This window comes from Dioscorea cayenensis, chromosome 14, assembly GCF_009730915.1.
Source record: "Dioscorea cayenensis subsp. rotundata cultivar TDr96_F1 chromosome 14, TDr96_F1_v2_PseudoChromosome.rev07_lg8_w22 25.fasta, whole genome shotgun sequence".
NCBI lineage: Eukaryota > Viridiplantae > Streptophyta > Magnoliopsida > Dioscoreales > Dioscoreaceae > Dioscorea > Dioscorea cayenensis.
In genome coordinates, this window is record NC_052484.1 from 16,218,246 (window position 1) to 16,240,373 (window position 22,128).

Genomic DNA, 22,128 nt, shown 5'->3' on the forward strand with positions numbered 1-22,128 from the left:
GCGATCGTATGAACAAGGTTTCTATTATAATACTACTACAGTAAAATGCTACAATGTTTTGCTATGGTACTTATCTATAATCCTCTTCATAAACGCGGTTCAAACACTCTTCTCTCGAGGCAACACAGTCGGGCACACGTCTATGTGGTAAGCTATAAGACTTTTCTTCGTCGACTCTTCATTTGAAAGATCTTGCATTCTTCACAAAGAGTAGGAGCATGGAGATGTAACTGCATTGCCCTTCCAACTAGCAAATTGGCTTCAATCCTCTTGGAAGTTGGCACACACCTCTATGTTCATGAGCTCCTCTTGTGTCTTAAACCTTGGATTGAACAAGAACTCCCAAAAAATGTCATTATAGCCTATCTTTGCTTTCTTTTCTCCCATCAAGGTATTCACAACCTAATTTCATAAAAGAACACCAAATACACTATATGAGACATAAACCATGGTAAAAATAATGCTCAGTGCATGTAAAACTGACACACCCCTTGTGTGTGTGTACCGTAAGTGCACAGGTCATTGAAGTAACAAAATACCCCGGTGAGTGGGTAGTTGTATCCATAGGGAATAGTTGTTCAGAACACAAAGTATTGCTACCTAGCTAGAGTGAAAACCAAGTTGTGATGTTGTTTCAAAATATCAATGCAAATAAAAGTAAAAAAAGAAAAGAGAACAAACAAGAATAGGAATGAGGTAATCGATGATAAAATGAGAAAAGAGAACAAGCAAGAGTGGTGTTAGATGTTGACGAGGATGTTGAGGTTCCATTGATACTTGGGAGGTCATTCTTGCGCACTTCCAAGGCTCTCATTGACATGGATGGTGGGGAGTTGACACTAAGAGTGGGTGATGGCAAGTTGACCTACCGTCTCACCGAAGCCATGTGACATTCTCTTGACTTTGATGATACTCTATATTTTCTTGATACCACTGATCAGTTAATTAATGAATACATGCAGGAAATGATGTGTTCGGACCCATTTGAGGGGATGCTAGATCAAGAAGTAGAGAATGAAGAAGCCTTATCACTTGGTCTAGAGGACAAGTTGCAATCTATCCCGAGGATCATTAAGAGGATGGTCCAAAAGATGAAGCGAGCAAGGAGACATCATAAGAAGCGCCCCAAGGCTAATGGGAATGTGTATTCATGGAGTAAGGGTAACTAACCCTTGTGTGGTAACAAGCTCGATAATTCCCCTTCTACCCTGAAACAATTGTGTTCATCATGCTTTCAAGTCGTAGGTAAGAGGGCAACCTTAATTTATGAGCCCCTTGTGAGGTAAGGTCAAGTACGTCAAGCTTAGTAACGTTAAACAAGCGCTCCTTGCGAGTTAACCCAAGCCTTTACTGTTTTTCTAGTTCTTAGTTTTAGTTTTCCATGAATAAAAGCTTGAGTGTTGGTGTCTTGATTTTCAAATACTTTTGCTGTGTTTTACTCGTGGATTGTTGGTGTTGTAGTGTGCTTAATTGGAATTACCAAAGTTTTTTTTTTAGGTTGTTTGAGCATGTTTTCCAAGATTCTCTGGTTAGTTCTTCATAGTTTGTGCAGGCTCTGTATGTGTATAAGTGTGCAGAAATTTTTCTGCAGAGTCTGTAATTTTTTTCTAAGTCATCCAGAGAAGACACACGGCCTTGTGGAATTTTCACACGGGCATGTGTTTCCATTCAGAGCTCAACTTCTCCATCACGAGAAGACACAGGGGCGTGTGAATTCCCCTGTGAATGGCCTTGTGACGGTCACACGCCTGTGGGTAATTTTCACACGGGCGTGTGGATCTGTACAGAGTTCTCATACTCCATCCGAAGAAGACACAGGGGTGTGTGAATGCCCCTATGGATGACCCTATGAAGAACACACGGGTGTGGGTAATTTCCAAACGCCCGTGTGAAACTTTCCAAAGACTTCTCTGCCATCCCGAGAGCACACAAGGGCGTGTGAGTGCCCCTGTGAGTACCCCTATGAGAATCCACACGCTCGTGTAGAATTTCCACAGGGGTGTGTGGAATTTCCACAAGGGCGTGTTGAACACTTAGTCATTTTCTCGAGACGACAGAGAAGCCACAAGGGCGTGTGGGTGCCCCTGTGAGTCGGCCACACGGGCGTGGGGAATTTTCACATGCTCGTGTGGATATACAGAACGCTAAGAGGCGCGATTTTTCTTTAAACCCCACTCACGCCCCTTCATTCTATAACTCCCAAACACTCGAAGATCGCATCTCTTCACTTTCCCGACCCCTCACCATCATTTCTTTAAAGGGTTTTAAGTCGAGTTTTAGGGCCGCACTCAAGATTTTTTACTTCCATTTCATCGGTAAGCCCTCTTTCATTTTTTCTTCGCCAATCTTGATTTATTTTACTTAAACTAGTAAATGTTGTTTCGATTTCATATATATATTGTTGGTGCATGGTTTTAGAGTGATTTTAGAATGAATTCATATTTTATTTGATGATTTCATGTTTCGGCCATGTGGCTTTCACGCCCCAAAGATCCACACGGGCGTGTGGAATTTCCACATGACCATGTGGATTCCTGTAGTATTGATTTTTGAGTTTTGTTTGATCGATTTCTTTTCAATTCTTGTAGATATGGCTTCCCGCTGAAAGAAAGCAGCCGGCAAGCATCCAATAGAGCATTCCCCTGAGCAGAAACACATGGAATTTGTGATTCCCGAGCATCTGGCTCGTTTTGAGAGATTGTCGAAGCTGAAGTTTGGCCAATCTCGCTTCCCAGATTTGAGCGCTTTGTGAGAGATACAGTTGGAAGATGATATGGCATATGAGGTAGAGCAGTTCCTCTCTGTGGGTAGCTGGGGAGGTTATTGTCTATTCAAGGGCCGACTATTTGCATGCTCACGTTGGACGTATTAGCATTGTTTGAGTTCAATAGAGCATATAGCAGCTTCTCTAGCATCGACGCTATTTAGTTCAGAGCATTTGGACAGTACCATAGCATAAGTGTTACGCAGTTCTCGGTTAGACTTGGTTTGTATAACGAGGCCTACACCAATACTGATGAGTATGATTAGTTACCAACCGATTATCGGGGTAGTTTGATTACTCAGAGAGCGTAAAGGACATTGTGTGGCCAGGGTTAGTATGAGCCAGGGGTCTCCAAGGCGACATGCCTCTCACGTCCGGCTTACCATTATATCCACGCCATTTCTGAGCAGATCAATGAATAGACATGGTGATAGAACTGGAGTCCTCAGTCGACATGAGTTACTATAATTATACTCCATGGTACAGAGCGATCCGCTGTATTTGAGGCATATTTTGGCTGAGTATCTGCTTCACCAGGGTCTCAGTACACCAGAGTGGGAGTGATTTTCTCAAGCCCGTACATCACCAGACTCATCATCGGGATGGGTTTACTAGACGCTATCAAAGAGGCCGAGAAGATGATGTACCATCCCCTCTCAGCTTGGAAACCATGAGATTGATAGGTATGATCTGCAGGTACGGAGATGGAGTTTATGTGATGATCATGCCATGCTAAAACCAGCTGAGGGTGAGGATGATGCAACAGAGGGATCTCAGCTTTCCCCTGAGCCACATCCAGAGCTTATATAGACAGAGGTACCCCCTACAGCACAGGAGCCACCTCCAGTGTGGATCTTCTCCCGACACGAGCCCATGATCACTTTGAGAGGCTCGAGAGTGCAGTGGGGGTACTACAGTCTAATTTAGCTGAGGTTCTCGCTACACAGGCCGTGAACCACACAAAGGTGATAGCACATCTCGACATTCTACAGCAGATTCTCGAGCGAGACGCAACTTCTACTTTTGTCATGAGGCCTTACACCCCTCCGACAATAGTAGTACCACCATCACCATCCTAAACACCAGTTGATCCACCAATAGTAATAACAACAGAGATATTAGAGCTCAACACCGACGCTTGAGGCGTCTTTACTTTTCTTCGTCATTATGTTTTTTGTATTTTATTTTTATATTTATTTTGGTTTTGTACTACTCAGAAAGAATCTTCCTTCTGAGTTTATCTTTTATTTTCAGTTGCTTCGAGTTGTATTTTATTTTCATATCTTTATAGGCTCAAGTTATTTTGTTTTTGTTGAGCTACAATGAACCCCCTTGTGTAAAAGTGCAGTTGGTCTTGTGAGTCTTGGAATTGAGGAATAGTAATTGGTATGGTCATGTAGTTTTTTCACATGGCCGTGTATACTCTACAACCGGTTGGAACTGAACTCTCAATGAAATTAGCTCCATCAAACGTACCATTAGAAGTTCAGGGAAGTATTCTTTCAATTGCCCATCTCCACACATGTTTTGATTGTGTTAAATTTTATTGTGCTTACATGCATACATTGTGGGCAATGTACATCTTAAGTGTGGGGGAGTTCACATTACAAATGTTCTATACTTATGCTTTCATTGTGCATGCTCATGTAGCCAATGGTGGTTCACCTTAGTTGCAATAGTTGTATTCTTAAGTTTAGGAGAATTTTTAACATTGAATAATCTCATGCTCTAAATTTACTTGAATTTTTAGGAATTTTTGCCTGATTGACACTTCTTGTACTACTCACTCATTTAACCTTGTAGAAACTCAAGTTCTCTGTTTAAAGGGACTATTTTTAGTTTGTCTCTTGTTTTTTTATTTATTTTAATATATATATATATATATATATATATATATAGTTTGTTTGTTTTGTTGTGCATTAGGGGTGGAAAAGAACTACCACCTATGAAGTATGAAGCTACTCTCATAACTCGGATACTAGTTATGCCCCTAATGGGAGAAAGAGTTATCTCATGGGATGAGTGAAAGCTACTACACCAGTAGATAGAGCTATCACCTCGAAAGTGTGAAAGTCACCTTGGCGGCCGCTTAAAAAAGGGTTACGTTAGAGGATATGTGAAGTTACTACCTTTTAGGATGATTCCTCTATCCCAGATTATAGGTATCACTATAAGGATTCCCTTGTGGGTGGTTCATTCCACTAACAAATCAACTTGTTCAACTTGGCCTGAGGATGAACCAAAAATAGGACAATCAGTTGTAGGATGTCCTCCATTACAAGTTTCACAAGACATAACAGGGACCTCTCTTGGAGTCATCATTCCATCTATCTTCTTGCTCAATGACTCTACTTAGATATCTATGCATTGATAGCTCATTCTTTTATAGGTCAAGCTAACTACATTGGTGTGGTGGAGCGATAGGAGCTTCTATTCTTGTATAGCCTAATCGAGCATTTCCCCATTCACTTCGGCTACATGTTGGCGGACTTCATCGCCCATCAAGGGCAGTATGTACATCTGGGAGTGATTTTCGATGGTTACTCACCGGGATCCAGTTACGTCCTCACTCCTAGCACCACTGAGCTTCCACCAATTTGGGGTGAGGACTCAGGCAAGGAGTCAAATGATAAGTCTAGTGACGGTAACTCATCTCTTCCTTATAACACAACTAGCACCCACAGCATCTCCCTGATGCTGAGCACAAATCTAGGATTTGGGAGCTTAAATCCAACAACTCAGTGAGGAATAGTAACTTCACAGCCACAGATCGAGACCAACCTAAGCCATGCCTTGGACATTTTGTGCCATTTGGTCCCGCCTTCTCCGGCTCTTACTCCCCTGACTTTACCACACCATCAGATGGCACCGAGCATTAGTTTTTCTTTTCATTTATATTTTGTCATTTTTCATTACTTGTAATCATCTTGTATAGCAAGGGTTGGACCTACAAGTTAAATACTTATTTTGGACATCATTAGCGGAATTTTATTTTGCTTTTCATTCTTTTTGTTTTGTTGAAATTTAATGCTTTCCCTTGGATCCGGATGACTAGAATGCAATACCCAACATTCTCAACTTTAAAAGAAGATGCTCATTCATTCTCTTTTTGACCTTCAGTGAACCACTACCACTTGAGCACAACAAGGAAATGCACTATGCCGGTTCAAGTAATATTAGCATTCATATGTAAACCAAGAAAGTAATAGTTTTCCATCTACCTCCCATATTATTGTTGCATTGTTATCTCTTTTCTCATCGGATACACGCATTGAGGGTAATGTATGATTTTTCAATGTGTGTGGGGGAGGGAGGGGAGGGGTTGGATTATTTGAACTTTTTACATGCCAAGTTGTTAACTTCTGAATGTGTACTTGTGAAGGTGCACTCTTTTACACGCCAAGCACTTTAGCACCATAGAGGAGAACCAAGCGGCCTCCATACAGACTGTAGCATTTTACTATAACACTAAGAGATTTGCCAAGACAGAAACTTTTGCCTAGGTCATACATCCTACATATGGGCATATCGGACCTGGGGAATATATATGGGGGCTCTTAGGGCTGATTAAAAAGTTATTTGGTCACCGGAGAAAACAAGGGGAACTTGCAATAGCAACCTGCTTTTGAGGCAATTTCAAGGGTCTTTGAGGCTCTAAAACGCCGAAGGTCAAGGGAAAAACCACTATTTAGAATGAGAGGTGTCCTTAGGACTTGTAAGCAGCCTTCAGAAGGGATTGGATCTACCTCATCATCATCATCATCATCATCATCATCATCATCATCATCATCATTTCACCTAAGGAGTGTCATTTATGATTTGTTTGTGTGTTCTAGCTTACGTTGTTGTTGATCTTTGTTTGATGTCACACTAAATCCTCAAGGACACCAGATGTCAGTGAACCTTGGGGGGTTGATCATGTACTTTGAATGGTTGCTCTTTATTTCTAATGTATTACTTTGGTTTGTGATCTAATCCATCATGCTTTCATACTAGAATTACATTTGGATAAATCCATATTTCTTTTTTGAGTTGTACACATTGATGTGACTTGCTCATGTATACTAGATCTTGGATGGATTGGAAGGGGTTACTTATACCGACGCACCGAGAGATTGGGTGCCGGTAGCCTTCCAACTTTTAAGAGTAGACCAAGATTATGTTTAATCTTATTTAAGGATTTCCTTGGTTTTAATACAATCATAGGAGGGTTGATCCAGAAGAGATTCCAATCAACACTCGTATGAGATTAGGGTTCAATAGTCAAGAGCTTGGGATTGATCTAATTTAGAAATCTCTCAGTCCAAACAACCTTTGCATCTCTTGGTAATCATTCTTATACCTTGATGACCCCCTAAGGGGATCCACATCCATGGCTCCTTTCATCTTATTGTGTTGATTGTTGCCATTTGTATTGGTCTCTACTTCTTGTTTGCCCATTTATTTATTTCTTTAACTAGTTAAACAACATTCCATCGCTTAAGAGTTAGGTTAGAAAGTAATTGGCAAAGGAGTAATAGTAGATCCTTGACCCCGAGGAATACAATCCCCATGTTTTATATGAGGTATTACTGGGCGACCCCATACACTTGTGGAAATCCACATCAAACTTCAAGTGAAATAAGTGTAAAATTTTTTTAAATGTTATAAGGATTATAAGAAAAAAACGATATGCAAGGGATGAAAATATCTACCCCTATTAGATGTGTGAAACTACTCTCGGTAAGTTGGATGCTATGTATGCCCTAACGAGAGAAAGTGCTACCACATTAGGTGAGTGAAAGCTACCATACTCTAGAAAAGACATGGAAAGATCTCGCACTTTTAAGCCTGAAAGCCACTGATTAGTTCCCCATAAGTGTACGAGATCACCAAGTGATAAATATATAGATGTACATATTTTATATGTATATGTAAGCATGATTACTGTATTTCATTAATGAGCCAACGCCCTTTTTATAGTTTAATTGGTGAATTTCGTGTTTCAGGGTCACAAAGGAAGCCTAGGTGAGCTCAACAATGTGATTTGAGAAGAAATTAACACCGAAAACGGTGTTTTAGGGCACGGGCACTGTAGCATACTATAGCAGTCTGAAGCACGAAGACTTTGGAAAAATTCTAAGTCTACAAATCCTTGTGGACAACCTCATGGCTATAAAGACAACCGCGAGCAATTTAGAGAGTAGCAGCACTGTAGTAGTTTAATGTAACAGTCTACTGTAGAAGTACTATAGCAATGTAATGATATTTTGGCCCGTTTTCTGAGCATCCTCACCGCCTGTATATTGACCGTGAGGCCACCCGTAAGCCATCCGAAAGCCACTCTTTGTAAGCATCATTAGGGCATTTCTTTAAGGGGGAGGCACCCATTCTTGGAGCTTATCATCACCATTGTTGATCCGAGGTTGAAGAAGGGTTTTTGAGGATTTTTCCACCTTGGATTTGGCAAGGAGAGCGCAATTTGAAGCAAGATATACTCCTAGGGCTTGATTTGAGGAGGTTGAAGACGACAGGAAGCCACAACATTGAGTGCCGTCTTTGGAAGCTTCTCTGACCTCCATCCTTTAAGGGAGTGTTTCTTATGTTTTGTTTGGTTGTTTGCATGACTCTCTTGGTGTATCTTTTGACTATGAGCAACTAAACCCCCAAGGTCACCGGATGTAGGTGAACCTTGGGGGTGAACTTGTGTTGTTTGGATGTTCTTTATATTGCATTTTAGCTTGTTTTGGATCCATGTTTGGTGTATTTGAATGCCTTGGTATGCATGAGAACTCTACGTATCAATTCCTAGGTAATACTAGGTTGCATGACCATTACCCTAGTGTTTGACTCACCAAGCTTGAAAGGGATAGACATATAAATACACCGTGACCATCGGGTATTTATACCCCTTCATTTCTATGGTTGAGTACTAGCTTGTGTTTCAACCCTAGTAACACAAATCCAAATTGCGTGTGTGAACCGCAAGTGCATGGGTGTCGAAGTAATAAAATACACGGCGAGTTGGGTAGTCGAATCCACAGGGAACAGGGTTACTACTACTAACTTCTTCTCTGTTGTCTAGCCTAATGATAAATGGGATATGTGATGATCTAATGTTCAGAGAAATGAATACCGGAGATGAATATGCAAGGGTAAAATGGAGGGAGATCTAAATCAATAAAGATGAGGTACGGGGTAATACTCCTCCTAGGATCTAAATTGAAGCTCAAGACTTGCAAAATGCTTCTAAACCAAATTTAATGAGTCGAGGTAATCTAAGAACAACCGGCCCTTGCCTTCAATCCACCGGTACTAGTCCCCTACAAGGTCCCGGTGGAGAAATCGCCCAATCTCAACACCTCACACCCCATATGACCGCAATAAGCTCTAAGGATACCTAAGAGTGAAAGCGATTCCTAAAAATAGATCTAACACTATTTCTAGGTGAAAGATCCTTAACCCCCTACAAGGTCCTGGTGAAGAAATCTATCAATCTCACGCCTCACACCAAATATGGTTGCATAGAGTCTAGGGAATACGGAGATAGGTAACACTTGTTGGAAGGGAAAGGGGACACTCCACTATCTCATGACTCACCCTCTCAACCCTCTTTAACCTTGGAGTTCTAACTTTAAAGGAGACATCTCTTTCATCAAAGTAACAAATTATGCATAATAAATCAACAAAAATGATCAATAAAACATGCAAGACATGGGAACACAAGATTAAAACTCAAATCAACTTGGATTAAATAGAAATCTAAAGCAAATCAATACAAAAGATAAGATCCTAGGGTTCACATACCCAAATACCTACTAGGTTTTAGCCTCCATGGAGCAAGTTACAAAACAAAGATTAATACAATGAATAGCAATGTAAACCATAGAGAAAACCCCCCCTTGAATTCGTGATAACGGCCTTAGTGGGTCGCTCAACGTCTTAAAGAATCCTTCTCCGAAGCTAGGTTGCCAAAGGCCCCTTGGGTGCTATGACGGAGGAAAGATCGATCAAAGTTGGTGAAGAACGGCCACCAATCTTGTCAAAGGCCTCCTCTCCAAATCCTAGCCATCTCAACCCTCAATAGCCGCATAAAAGATATCAAAGAATAGAACAAGAAGGCTATTTATAAGCATAAACTGTGTCTGTTAGTACCTCAATGCGCCCGCGTCAGCTGCAGGAATTTCCATGTGGTCGCGTGGAATTTTTCATACGATCAGCGTGAGCGATATTTTTTTCTACGATCATCATTACGGGTAAAATATTGCTCTGTTTTGCTACAGTCCTTAGCTATAGTTCTCTTCACAAATATGGTCCAAACACTCTTCTCTTGAGGCCACATGGTCGAACGCACATCCATATGGTAGGCTATAAGACTTTTTTTCATCGACTCATCATTTCAGAGGTCTTGCATTCTTCACAAAGATAAGGAGCATGGAAATGTGACTGCCTTTGTGCCCTTCCAACTAGCAAATTGGCTTGAATTCTCTTGGAAGTTGGCACACACCTCCATATTCATGAACTCCTCTTGTGTCTTGATTCTTGGATTGAACAAGAACTCCCAAAATGTGTCTTTATAGCCTATCTTTGCTTCATTTTCTCCCTTCAAGGCATTCACAACCCTAATTGCACAAAAAAACACCAAATACACTATATGAGACATAAACCATGGTAAAAATAATGTTCAATGCATGTAAAATATATAGAAAAATATGTCTACTTAAGCACTTATCACCTAGCTTGAGAAAACCACTATTCTCATTGCAATCATAGGAGGATTTGGGCGGAAGAGATTCCGTATCCAATACTCATACCGGATTAGGGGTTAATTGCCGTGACCATCGGGTTGGCCTAATCTAGGGTTTTCTTAATTTAACTAGCCACTTGCATGTTAGTTCTAGCATCCTACACACTTTAGTAGGCCCTAAGGGGATTCTCATCTGTGACCACTTCCTTGCCCTAATTACTCCCCGTATTTTACCTTATTTACTAGCATTCTACTTGCATTTGTTTAGTTTTTTTTCATTCTCTCTATTATTCGGACTTGTAGGTTAAACAACATCACAAAAAGGAAGTAAGGGTAGATTCTCGAGTCCTTGGAAATATGACCCTCTCGTTCTTGCACGAGAGATATTACTTAACGACCTATATACTTGCTGGATTGCACGATTCTCAATCACCAAGTAATACCCTATGTGTGACGTAGGGGTCGTATTCCACGGGGTCAAGGAACTATTATTACTCACATATCATCTATTATCTAGCCTATAATTCTTAGTAATAAGAACAAATAAAATAAAATAAACTGACTAATCTACGGCCGGGCTAGTAGCACACATAAATAAATAAACAAGAAAATGCTAAGCATGAGAAGGAGGTGTTCGGACACGGAATCCCCTAGGGTTGTCATTAATGCTGAAACTAGGATGGTTTAAAGATGTAATGACTGATAAGTACTTATGTATTAGTAATACGAAATATTTTTTCTTACAATGAGCATTACTTTTCTCAGATTTTTATCGCTCATACATGTGTATTTGTGTTACTTTTTGTGCATGTAGGGTTGTGGAGACAAGTATGGAAGAAAGAAGCCAAAGTAGATCGTGAATGCATGTTGTTGATGAAATCTTGGAGTGAACAAATATGAAGACACAAGTTGTGCTAAAAAATCTATAAGTGTGTGCCAACCTCTATTGTGATCGAGTGAACATGCAAATTAGAAGAGCACAAAGGCAGTCACACTCATGTGTTCCAACTTGTGCAATGCTAGCAAGATTGTCATCAAAATGTGATTTTGTTGAAGAAGCAACGGGATCTACCGCGTGAATGTGTGCCTATTCATGTGGCCTCGATGAAAAGTGTGAATTTGGGAATATTTTTGGCGGACTACTGTAGCAGGTTATTGTATCAAATCATTGTAGTAAATTACTGTAGTTGTTACTGTTCACAAACCTCGAAAAAAATCAATTCCTGCATATTCACACGGGCGTGTGGAAATTCCACATGCCCGTATGGATGCCCGATTCCAGCCCTATTTAAGTCTCGATTTCAGCCTGTTTGGAGAATCTTTTTCCCATCTTTTGCCCATCTTTTCACCATCTTTGGAGACGCTTGTGGCAAGGGTTTAGAGGGGACTTGACAAGGCTTTTGGAGTAGTTCTACAGCTTTCAACACTGCGTTCCTTTGGAAGAGAGTTATTGGGGGAGCTTTCGTCAGCATCGATTCGGCGAGGTGTGCCCAAGGCTTGACGAGGGAACCTCTGGAGAAGACGCGGCCACTCCACATGACCATCAACACGAATACCAATGGGGTCTTACTTATGGATTGTATATTCTTACTTTTGATTTCATTATTGATTGTATCTTGCTTAATGGAGAGCTAAACGTCTAGTGGATACTTGGACTTGTAAACCCTAGGATGATATTGTTTCTTTGACCTTTCTATTATGTTTCTTTAATTCATGTCTTTAATTGAGTTCCAATCTTGAATGCTTGTTGAATAGATTTTCCCTTAGAGTGACAATAGGGTTGAGAGCCTACATTGGTAAACTTTGTGAGTGAGTGACACACCATGAGGGTTAGACAAAGCAAGATTAGAAAGGGTCGAGAGGGTGAATTGAGAGGTAGCGGAACATCCCTTTTCCCCTTTGGTGTGATTTATCCTACCTCCGTGATCCAAGAGTTCTTTGCGGTCATAATAGAGTAAAGTGCTAAAGAGGAACTCCGCTAGGGCTTAGTTGTGTAAGCAATAGAGTGAAGCATTGAAGTAATCCTTAGTGTTGGGGCTTAATTGTGACTAGGGGTCTTTCTGCTGGACCAAAAGGTTAGATCTATGTTAGGGAATAGGGTTTATCACTTGGAGTCCCAGAGCTTTAAGCAACTTTGTACAGTGTGAGGTGTTGAGACTGAGTGATTTCTCCACCAAGGTATAGTGTAGGGTTAGTCACAGTTGACCTTAGGTTTGGGACCATGTATTTTAGGATTTCCAAGACTCATTAAGCATCAGTTAGGAGACATAATAGTTGGTTTTGCATTTGAAGCAATAGTTCTAGGGGGCGCAATGTCCGGGTGCCCCACTTTCTATCGATTGCCTTTCCTCTCATTTTTTATAGTGTTCATCTTCCTTTTTCTTTACTTATTTTCATTTTCATTGATTTTGTTCACACCACTATCGATTCATCTTCATTCTAGTTAAAAAGCAATCTTTGTGTTTCTAATCACTATTCCCTGTGGATACGACTACCCACTCGCCAGGGTATTATTCTTTGACAAACCTATGCATTTACGGTTCACACGCAAAAGGGCATTTGTCAATGATGGTAGTTAAGACCTAGAGATCTCTTAGATAGGTTAACCCCAATCTCTAAGCAGTTAACCCCTAATCCTATACGAGTGGTGATCAGAATCTCTTCCGGATCAACACTCCTATGATTGCAATGAGTTTAAGGGAATCTCTAAATATGAGTAAACCTATTATCCTTCAGCTTAAACCTAGCATTGATGTGCTAGTAACACCCGATCTCTTGGTGTGTCAGCACAAGTATCCCTTTTCAATCTATGTAAGACCTAGTACAAGCACGCTCTCGCATTGACAAATAAAATTCAAATATGAGCTACAGATTTCTTTATTTATAGCTCAAGACATGCAATGCACAATGATTGAATCTTAAACAACCAAGAAGCAAGAAAACAATAAAGAAGCAAGAAAACTCCCTCTATGATCTTGATCTCCTTGAATGGATGAAGCTTTGAATGGTTTCCAATGATGGCTTAGAACTTCACTTCAACTACTTCTTCATTGCTCCTCTCACACTTGGTGATGATGTCTGCTCGTCTCCCACAAGGATCACTGCCGAAAAATGGCCTGAAGACCCCAAGAAGGTGTGGTGCCGGTAGCCCAAAAGGGCAAGGAAATGTCTCTATCATTTACCCTAGAAGAGCCCTTAAATACCCCCAATTTCAGACCTATACCAAGGTCAATACCAGGGGCATACAGGTTTGATAAGGACCCGTATGGAGGCCGTATGACTTAGGCAAAAATTTTTATCTCGATAAATCTCCATGTGCTACAATAGCTGCTATAGTGAAACTTGTACAGTAGAAATGTTGCAGAGCTACACTACTACAAAACTGCACAACCTAGTTTTCTCTTTCTTTTTGCCCTAATTATATCATCGTGTTCTCCATGGCTTCTTGGTACCCTACAAAGCAAATAACATACAATTAAACACAAAACGGGCATCAATTCTTAATAGAATGCATATTAAGTGTATAAAATACATATAAGAAAATACAAACATTTAGACACTTATCAGCCACCCCACAGTACCCCTGAGAAAAGGCTACCTTAAGAGTTGTGTGAAGCTACCACCTTTAATAAAAGGGAAGTTATTTGTGAAATTTTTGCTAGTAAAGTCTTGTTTGTTAAAATAAGTGATGCAGAGAGTTGTGACACACACACACACACTCAATAACCTTGAATAGAATTCAACTACTTTTGGAACCTGAAAATTTTTTACATTCTTGCATTTTGATTGCTCGATTACTTTTAGAACTCCCCAATTTTTTATTACCAAGGTCATACACTTATTCCTCTTGGATTTTAATGTCTCCTTTTACTTGAGGATAAGCAAAACCTTAAGTGTGGGGGAATTTGATGAGTGTAAATTTATACATTATTTAATATCATTTTATACAATTATTAGGCATGTATTAGAGTACTTTTGTGGAATACGATACTAAACATGGTGTGAATGGTATTTCCAAGCAATGGGTATTTCTTAAAGATAAGAGAGAGCCAAAAAAAGTAAGAAAGAGGTAAAACAAGGAACATTAAGCTCTCTCGGCATCAACAATGGAAGAATAGGCCAGACAAACTGATAAGTGCTTGTTTATAAGTAATATGAAGTATACTTTTCTTACATCGAGCATTACTTTTATAAGATTCTATAGCCCATTCATGTCTATTTGTGTTCTTTTGTGCATTTAGGGTTGTGGAGACAAGTTTGGAAGAAAGAAAACAAAAGTAGATCGTGGACGCAATTGTTGATAAAATTCTTGGATCGAACAAGGGTCAATGCACAGGTTATGCTCATAGACATGTGGGTGTGTGACAACCTCCATTATGCTAGAATGAATACACAAAATGGAGGGCATAAAGACAATCACACTCATATGTTCCGACTTGTGCAACATTGTTAAGAGCTATATCAATGTGGTTTAATTGAAGACACGACGTGATCTACCAGATGGATGTGTGCCCAATCACGCAAGCTCGATGAAGAAAGTGAATTTGGGAGTGTTCTAGTGAAGTACTGTAGCAGTTTATTGTAGTAAAACACTTTAGTAGTTACTGTTCACAGCGCGCAAAAAACCAAAAACCTGGAAATTCACACGGGTGTATGGAAATTCCATATGCCCGTGTGGATGCCCGATTTCAGCTCTATAAATACCGCTTTGAGAGTTTTATTTGAAGAGCTTCTTCCTATCTTTGGCCCATCTTTTAGCGAGAGTGCGGCTATGGTTTGGAGAGGCTTTTACTGGGTTTTAGGAGAGGTTCTACGGCATTCAACATCGAGTTCTTTTGAAGGAGAACTATTGGGGGAGCTTTTGTCGATATTGATTTCGGCGAGGTGTGTCCCATGTTTGACAAGGGAACCTTTGGAAAAGACGAGGCAGCTTCGCAAGAAATTTGATACGGACTACAAGGGGGTTTTATCTATAGATTGCTTGCATTTACTTTTGATTTCATTATTGATTTTGTATTGCTCCATGGAGAGCTAAACCCCTAGTGGGTGCTTGGACTTGTAAACCTTAGGATGATTTTGTTTCATTGACTCTTATTATGTTTCCTTTAATTGATGTTTTTATTGAGTTTCAATCTCGTGTGCTTATTGATTTGATTTTCCATTAGAGTGACACTAGGGTTGAGAATCTATCTTGGTAATCCTTTGAAGGGATGACAACTTCATTAGGATTAGACTTAGTGAGATTGAAGAGGGTTGAGAGGATGAGTCGAGAGGTAGCGAAACATCCCCTTTCCCTTCCGACGTGATTTATCCTACCTCCATATTCTTAGAGTTATTTGCGGTCATGATAGAGTAAAGTGCCAAGAGACAAACTCCACTGGGGCTTAGTTGCACGAGCAACAAAGTGAAGTGTTGATGTAATCCTTGGTGATGGGGCTTAATCATGACTAGGGGTCTTTCGCTTTGACCAAAGGATTAGATTTATACTAGGGAATAGGGTTTATCACTTGGAAGCCCTAGAGCTTCAAGCTGTCCCACATAGTGTGAGGTATTGAGAGTATCCCTTTCTGCCGGGGCATAGTGTAGAGGGCTAGTCATGGTTGACCTTAGGTTTGGGACCGTGTGTCTTTGGATTACCACTACTCATTAAACTTCAATTAGGGGGCATAATATTAGTCTTGTACCTAAAATAATAGTCCTAGGGTGAGCATTATCCGAGTACACTATTTCATCATCGATTACCTCTCTTTCCTATTCTTGCTTGTTCTCTTTTCTCTTTTTAAATTTTATTTGCATTGATATTTTGAAACAACATAACAACTTGGTTTTCACTCTAGCTAAGTCGAAATACTTTGTGTTTCTAAACAACTATTCCCAGCGGATTCAACTACCCACTCACCGGGGTATTTTATTACTTTGATGACCTGTGTACTTGTGGTAAACACATGCAAGGGGTGTGTCAAGTTGTTGGCGCCGTTGCCTGGAATAGGCGTTGTGGAAGCATTTACTCTTTGCTATTTTAGTTATTCATCACTTATTCTATTTCACTTTCTTATTCTTCCATCGTTCTGATTTGTTTTTCTTTCTTTGATTACAGCTCTAGGTTATGACCCGAGGCAATCCTTCGACATTGGTTGACGGTGATCCAGACATTGGAAGGAGAACTCATAGATGGGGAAAGGAACCTATAGAAGAACAAACAAATCAAGCTAAGATAGAAGTTGAAGGGTCTAACAATATGAGCAGCAGAGGATATTCTCAGATTATGCAAGACCCGTAGTTCTTAGCACGCAGTCTATTATTGTGAGGCCACCGATTACAACTTATAGTTTCGAGATCAAGCCAGGCTTTGTCCATATGTTACAACAGTCGGCACAGTTTAATGGTTTGGCCAATGAGGATCCAAACAACCACATCGAGAATTTCGCAGAAGTGTGTGACATGCTCGAGATTAATGGACTCTGGGAAAATCTACGAAGCTCAGGAATGAAATATCCTCTTTTATGCAAACGAAATTGGAGTCTCTTTTTGAGACATGGGATAGGTTCAAGGATCTCCTGCGGAAATGTCCTCAGCATGGCTTCACAAATTGGATAATTATAAATACTTTTTACAATGGTTTGAATCCTAACACGAAGCAATTACTTGATGCTTCAACAGGAGATACCTTAGGCAATAAGACCCCGAAGAAAGCCGACTGCTCATTGAAGAGATGGCTATGAACAGTTAATAGTGGAACACACGAGACAAGAAGAAGGTAGTTGGACTTCATTAGATTGATGCGGTCACATTATTGGCAGCCCAGGTTGAGTCCTTGAGCAAGAAGTTAGACACTCTAACTTCTCCTAAATTGGCGGTAGTGATGAGTGGCACAGGGGGTGTGGGGGGACATGCTTCATCTGATTGCCCTATTACTATTGGTGTTACAATTTCAGTGGAATAGGTGGATTTTGTAGGACATGCAATGAGGAGACAAGGAAAACTGTATAGAAATTCCTACAATCCGAGGTGGAGGAGCCACCCAAACCTTTCTTGGAGTAATCAAGGGCAAAAAAAAGCTATGACACTACCAGGTTTCCAACAACAACAACAAGCCCCGAATATGGAGAACAGAGTTTCAGGGTTGGAGAACCGTATGACTAATTTGGAGAAGGCTTCGACCAAGTTCATTCAATCTTCGAATATGAGATTTCAGTCAGCTGAAGACACACTTCGCAACCACACCATATCATTGTACAACTTGGAGAACCAAGTGGGACAAATTGCGAAGTCACTTTCAGAAAGAGCTCAAGGGAGTTTGCCTACCAACACGGAGACAAATCCAATAGAACATATGAAGGCAATCACTTTGAGAAATGGCCATGAAGTTGAGAGTAGGCTTTCTACTGAGAAGACAACGGTTGAGTCACCCAAGGAAGTGGAGGTTGAGAAGAGAGCTAAAGAGAAGGAGGTAGCACCCCCACCTTACAAGCCAAGAATTCCTTACCCCTCGAGACTGAAGAATGACCAAAATGTTGAGCAATACAAGAAGTTTTTGGTTCTATTCAAGTAGTTGCACATCAACATCCCATTTGTGGAGGCGTTGTCTCAAATGCCTCACTATACAAAGATTCTCAAAGACCTCTTGAATAACAAGAGGAAGTTGGAGGAGACTGCATTTGTGATCTTAGATACTTCATGCTCGGTGGTGTTTCATAAGAATATGCCGAACAAGAAGAAAGACCCCGGTAGCTTCATCATTCCATGCAACATTAGTAACTTGGGTAAAGAAAAGGCATTGGCGAATTCAGGGGCTAGCATCAATGTCATGCCTTATATATTCTTTAAGAAGCTAGGAGAGCCTAGGCCCACTCAAATGACAATTCAATTATCTATTCGATTAGTTAGACATCTGAGGGGCATCATTAAGGATGTACTTGTGAAAGTTGATAAGTACATCTTTCCTGCGGACTTTGTGGTGTTAGATGTTAATGCAAATGTCAAAGTTCCATTGATACTTACGAGGCCATTATTGCACACTTCCAAAGCTCTCATTGACATGTACGGTGGGGAATTGACACTAAGAGTTGAAGATAACAAGTTGACATACCGCCTTGCCGAAGCCATGTGACATTCTCTTGATTTTGATGATACTTTATATTTTTTTTTTGACACCACTGATGAGTTGATTGACGATTATGTGCAAGAAATATTGTGTCCAGACCCATTGGAGGGTGGCTAGATCAAGAGGTGGAGAATGAAGATATTTTGTCGCTTGGTCTAAAGGACAAGGTGCAACCTACTCCGGGAGTCATGAAGAGGATGATCCAAAACTCAAAAGGTCAAGGAGACATCATAAGAAGTATCCCAATGCTAGTGGGGATGAGCATTCACGAAGTAAGGGTAATGAACCCTTGTGTGCTAACAAACTCGATAACTCCCCCTCTACCTTGCAAAAATTGTGTTTATCGTGCTTCCAAGTTGTAGGTAAGAGGGCGACATTCATATATGAACCATCGTAAGGTAAGGACAGGTACGTCAAGCTTAGTGACACTAAACAAGCACTTCTTGGGAGGCAACCCAAGTCTTTACTGTTTTTCTAGTTTTTAGTTTAATGTTTGCATGAATAAGAACTTAAGTGTTGGTGTCTTGATTTTTTATATGCCATTGTTGTGTTTTTCGCATGGATTGTTGGTGTTTTAGAGTGCTTCATTGTGATTGGCGTAGTTTTAGGTCATTTGAGCATTTTTTTTTTCATGATCCTCTAGATAGTTTTTCACTGTATCTGTAGTCTCTGTATGTGTATGAGTGTTACAGAAATTTTTCTGCAGAGTCTGTAACTTTCCTAAGTCATCTAGAGAAGACACAAGGCCATTTGGAATTTTCACATCGCCGTGTGTTTTCGTTCAGAGCTCAACTTCTCCATCCCGAGAAGATACAGGGGCGTGTGAATGCCCCTGTGAACAACCTTGTGACGGGCACACGCCCGTGTGAAATTTCCACATGGGTGTGTGGATCTCTGTAGAGTACCAAGTCTCCATAACCTTGTGAATGACACACAGGTGTGGGTAATTTCCATAAGCCCATGTGAAACTCTTAAGAGACAACCTCTCTATCCCGAGAAGACACAGGGGTATGTGAGTACCCTTGTGAGTCCCCTTGTGAGCATCCACACCCCCATGTGGAATTTTCACAAGGGCGTATGGAATACTTACAAATTTATCTCTGGAAAATAGAGAAGCCAAAGGGATGTGTGGGTGCCCCTATGGGTCGGGCACATGGGTGTGGGTAATTTCCACAAGCCCGTGTGGATGCATTCAGAGGCAAAAAGAGCTATCCCAAGAGCACACAGAGGCGTGTGGATGCCCCTATGAAGATCTCTTATAGAGTGACACAGTCATGTGAAATTTCCACACGCCCGTATGGATGTACAGAACACAGAGAGCAGTGACTTTTCTTTAAAACCCACTCGTGCCTCTTCATTTTCAAACTCCCAAACACCCAAAGAACGCTTTCCTTTCCTTCTCCCCGACTCTCTATGTCTATTTATAGGGGTTTTTGCGTTGATTGCCAGCCCTATTCAGGTTTTTCATTTCCATTTCATCGGTAAGCCTCTTTTCCCCTTTTCTTCACAAATTTTTATTTATTTCGCATAGATTTAATGTTTAAATTATGTGTGAATGTTTGAGAGTGGTTTTAGAAGTGCTATTGATATATTTTTGAGTTTGATAGAGATTTTTGGCCATGTGGCTTTCACGCTCAAGACCCACACCGGCGTGTGGAATTTTCACATAACTGTGTGGATTGTTGTAGAATGGTTTTTTTAAGTTTAATTTGATCTTTTTCATGTCAATTCTCACCGGAATGGCTCCTAGATCGAAGAAAGCAATCAGCAAGCGTCCCCGTAGTCCCTTCTCCTGAGCATATGGAGTTTGTTATTCCCGAACATCAGGTTCGGTTCGAGTGTTTGGTGAAGCTCAAGTTTGGATAGTCAAAGTTTCTAGACTTGAGTGTATTGAGAGAGATACAGTTCAGCGATGAGATGGTAGGCGAGGTTAAGGAGCTCTTATCAGTGGGGAGTTTGAGGTAATTATTGTCCACACATGAGCCTACTATCCGTATGTTGACGTTAAAGATGTTGGCGTCCTTTGAGTTCGATCATTTATACTCTAGTTTTGACAACATTTACGCCATTCAGTTCAGAGCCCTTAGACAATACCATAGCATGAGCATTACACAGTTCTCAGTTTGATTAGGTCTCTATGATGAGGCGTACATTGATACAAAGGAGTACGAGCAGCTGACGATGGATTATCCCAGCAGTTTGACGCAGCAGCGTGCATATAGGATGCTGTACAGACAGGGACAGTATAAGTCAGGAGTGTCCAAGGCCACATGATACATCCACGCCATTCTTAGCAGATCAGTGAACTGCCGTGGCGACAGCACTGGAGTTCTGAACAGACAGGAGCTATTATATCTATACTCCATGGTATAGAGCGAGCCACTCCACTTGAGGCACATCTTGGTGCGTCACCAGGGCCAGTATGCTAAAGTTGGACTGCTCTTCTCAGATCCCTATATCGCTTGACTCATCATGGAGATGGGTCTGTTGAACGCTATTAGAGGCACCGAGAAGATCATTATGCCATCTCCCCTCGGCCTAGAGATGATGAGACTGATGGGCATGATGGGCATGATTCGCAAATACAGAGACAAAGTTTATGTTATGATCATACCCCCACCAGAGATGACCGAGGGTAAGGGTGAGGGTGATGCAGTCGAGGGTTCTTAACCTGCTTTTTAGCCACAGCCGGAGCAGATAGAGACCGAGGTGCCTCCCGTAGCACAGGAGCCACTTCCATCGCGCATCTTCCCTCCATCTCGAGCCCATGATCATTTTGAGAGGCTCGAGGGTGCTGTGGGGGTGTTACAGGCGGATTTGGCTGAGGTTCACGGTATACAGGCTATGAACCATGTAGAGGTAATGGTGTGTCTTGACACATTACAACAGTTACTTGAGCGAGATGTGACCTCGTCTTTTGTGATGAGACCCCGAGCCCCACCAACACCTCCATGATCTCTAGTACCTCCATCACCACCACCACCAGCATCAGGATCACTACCAACAGTTTCAGCACCACCAGCAGCAAATGACACCGACGCTTAAGGCGTCTTTACTTTTCTTTATTTTTATGTTCTTGTTATGTTATTTATGCATTTTATTTGGACTTATACCATGCAGAAAGGATTTTTCTTCTGAGGTCATCTGATTATTTTTAGTTTTTTCTAGTTGTATTCCATTTCATATCTTTATAGACTCGATTTTATTTTATTTTTGTTGAGCTTTACTGAACCCCCTTGTGTATACGTGCAGATGGTCTTGTGAGTCTTGGAATTGAGGAATAGTTATAGGCACTGTCATGTGGCTGTTTACATGGCCGTGTGTGCTCCACAACCCATTGGAACTCAGCTCTCAATGAATATCGCTCAATCAAACGTACACTAGGAGTTCAAGGGAGTATTTTTTAATTGATCATCTCCACACACATGTTTTGATTGTTATACTTCTTTGTTGTGCTTATATGCTTACATTGAGGGCAATGTACATCTTAATTGTGGAAGGGAGTTCACATTACACATGTTTTATACTTACGCA

The 22,128-nt window shown here is 40.9% G+C and overlaps 1 non-coding gene across 1 annotated transcript; it reads right to left on the bottom strand.

Annotated features, from left to right (window-relative positions):
- Nucleotides 1–16,966: 16,966 nt before the first annotated feature.
- LOC120276590 lies at nt 16,967–17,073 on the bottom strand. Its single transcript, XR_005541305.1, has one exon. It is a non-coding gene; the product is annotated as a small nucleolar RNA R71 (small nucleolar RNA).
- Nucleotides 17,074–22,128: the final 5,055 nt, after the last annotated feature.